Source organism: Eschscholzia californica, unplaced genomic scaffold (genome assembly GCF_041429995.1).
Source record: "Eschscholzia californica isolate CP2 unplaced genomic scaffold, dmEscCali1.0.p SCAF_3, whole genome shotgun sequence".
NCBI lineage: Eukaryota > Viridiplantae > Streptophyta > Magnoliopsida > Ranunculales > Papaveraceae > Eschscholzia > Eschscholzia californica.
In genome coordinates this window covers 14,253,866-14,256,848 of record NW_028238420.1, presented here as the reverse complement: position 1 = coordinate 14,256,848, position 2,983 = coordinate 14,253,866, and the positions used below count along the sequence as shown (strand labels likewise).

Genomic DNA, 2,983 nt, shown 5'->3' with positions numbered 1-2,983 from the left:
CCTAAACTTTGAGTTTTGAGATTCAGTGTTGTATCGTTATATTTTTTTGTAAAAGGTCCTTCATGAGTTAGAAATTATGAAATACATCGTAATTTGCTCATCTTTACTAATAGCATCCCTAACTTACTTGGATACCAGAAGATTTGAAACTTGGTGCCTATAAAGCAAGTGTTTTCGCTCGGAAAGAAAGAAAGAAGAACTAGAATTCGTTAGCCAGATTCGCTTTTACCTTTCGGCTAATCGAAGGAGAACAAACTTATGATTGATTATGAGTTTGAATTGGTATCTCTTGATCCATATATCATCCCAACTTGTGACAATTGGGTTTTTATTTAGATTTCTAGTCCATTCCTTGAACAAAAACTTTATTTGTATCATTCTTTTGATACAAGTATGTAAAACCTTAAATGGATCATTTGTAAAAATATTGGTACCCCAACTATTTTCTCACTAAACAGAAAGCTGAATTGACTACTGCATTAGAATTGGATATCTCGTTACTCGTACTTCTTCGATGAAAATTAAATTGAATCATTTCGAACAAATATTGAAAAAGTAATCCGTTTGCTATCTTAATATATTCACCCTTTAGTTGCTAAGATAAATAAAAGAACAAAAAAAAACACTTCTGAAGCAACAAGTCAATAATTTAGCCATAACATTTGATGTTTTTTCCTGGTTCTATCTGAGACAACTGGCTGAACATAGATGCTCTTTTGGCCATAATAACAGTTATAACACAAGAGGATTACAAATAAACTGACAACGAAAACCAAAACAAGAAACATCGACAGCCCATGGATCATCACTACGAGCAACCTCAGTTCTTGCCCACCTGATCAACATTTGTCTTTCCGAATTCCGGAACCTGGAAAACACTTCAAACCAGTTATTTCTGACTCTCCATATTCTATATGTTATTTCCCTGCAAAAATGAAGCTTTTGAGGAACATTCTTCGATTGCTTAAGAAATGATCCTAATTTTAGTACGAAAGCGATCTTATAATTTTGGAAAGGATAAAACAAGTGTTCATACATGTGTAAATGATGTGTAAGGACATGTTTTGGACACAGAATAAAGTATATAAATAACACAACTTTAATAACAAAAGAGAGTCATAAATATAAAAATCGGGAATATGACTGATTTTCATTTTAGTGGAAACTTACAGAGGGAATTGGGTGTCGAGATGAGATATTTCTGCAGCTTAGAATCCTGTTGAATCAACTAATGAAGAGTAAGATGCATTTTCATCAACCGTGGATCTCTTCTTGCCGTCACTGTCTCTAGTCGATTCTTTATTGGTAGTATTGCTAAGTGATCCCATTTCTAAACCTGCTATTTCGAATAGTTTTAACTTTTGATGCTTTGTTTCTTCTATATCACCTTCCCAGCAAGTTTCACAAACGATTTCGACAGCCTTTTCCATTTTGTCCTCCGTCAGAAGATCCCCATTTTGCAGAAGCACGAGGTAAACCTGGTCGGCGCAAGCCTTCAGTATCTGAAGCAAATCATGATGGAGAAACTGCGGTTAGTATCTCAAGGAGATTTCAGTCACTCGGGAGTCACTTAGGAATACTAAATTTATACATGATGGCTGAAAACTCTGCTGAGTCACACAGGAGATACTCGGCCAGGCTAGGCCCGGGGGCAGGGCGCTAAATATAAGCCACAACTACTTAGGCATCCGAGAAATATTACGCAATGATAAATAGAAAAGATTGCAAAGGTACCTAGTGTCTAATATAAAATTGATATTGTTTTTTTTTCGGAAGAGTATTGAAATCATAATATGTTGTCAGGTAATCGACAAACCTTCGGGTATCGGTGGCTGAGAAAATTAAGAAGCTGTGAGAAGGCCTGGTATTTGATCTGATCTGAAACCGAAGCTATATATCCAAATTAAAATAGAAATGCCTGTGTATAATTTGGAGAAGTCCTTCGAGTTTTTCAACTCAACAAGCAAGGAATTCAAGACACCAGCAAAGAAGTCACATGTGTAGTCCTGTTTTCCATTTAAGGCAATATTATTAGAGTCAATCAGATTAATACTTGCAAAAATGATGAATCATAGAACTAATACTTAGAAGTGAAAAATAAAGAGAAGAAAAGGACAGTCAATTTGCTTAGCTTTAGACCCGTCCACAGGTACTTGCAAAGTTCGAGAAATGTGATTTTTGGCAAGAGGAAGTAAAATTCCTAGGCTATGTTATTTCGAAGGACGGAGTATTGGTTGACCCTTTTAAGGTTGAAGCTGTGCTTAATTGGAAGCAGCCTACCTCGGTTACTGAGATTCGCAGTTTTCTGAGATTGGCTGGGTATTATCGACTGTTCATCAAGGGGTTCTCAAGTATTGCAGGACCTTTGACGAATATTACAAAGAAGGGAGTGACATTCTCATGGGATACGAAGTGTGATGAGGCTTTCAAAGAACTTAAAACAAAGTTGACTACGGCACCGGTGTTGGTCATTCCAGAGAGTGGCACCAGATTTGTGATTTATACAGATGCTTCTATTCAGGGTTTAGGGTGTGTATTGATGCAAAACGATAAAGTGGTTGCTAATGCTTCTAGGCAGTTGAGGCCACATGAGCAAAACTATCCAACTCATGACTTAGAGTTGGCAGCTATAGTGTTTGCTTTGAAGATTAGGAGGCACTATCTGTATGGTGAGAAGTCGATCTCTCTATACCGATCATAAGAGCCTCAAGTATCTCTTCTCACAAAAGGAGTTGAACATGCGTCAGCGCAGGTGGTTGGAGTTGATGAAGGATTATAACTTCACGTTGCAATACCACCCGGGTAAGGCAAATGTGGTAGCCGATGCACTAAGCCGACAACCGAGGGGTATCGTGGCAACATTGATGATGAACCAGTGGAAGATGTTGGAGGATGTAGCAACATACGACATTGACGTGGTTGGGTCAGGAATTGACTCGTTATTTCTGGGTAGTATGGTTGTTAGACCATCTTTGTTAAATCG

The 2,983-nt window shown here is 37.6% G+C and overlaps 1 long non-coding RNA gene across 1 annotated transcript; it reads right to left on the bottom strand.

Moving 5' to 3' along the window:
• Positions 1–507: 507 nt before the first annotated feature.
• Positions 508–2,114, bottom strand: LOC147548582 (uncharacterized). Its single transcript, XR_015237982.1, has 3 exons — positions 1,817–2,114; positions 1,171–1,502; positions 508–925 (listed from the first exon to the last, which is right to left on the bottom strand). It is a non-coding gene; the product is annotated as an uncharacterized LOC147548582 (long non-coding RNA).
• Between the last annotated feature and the right edge of the window lie 869 nt (positions 2,115–2,983).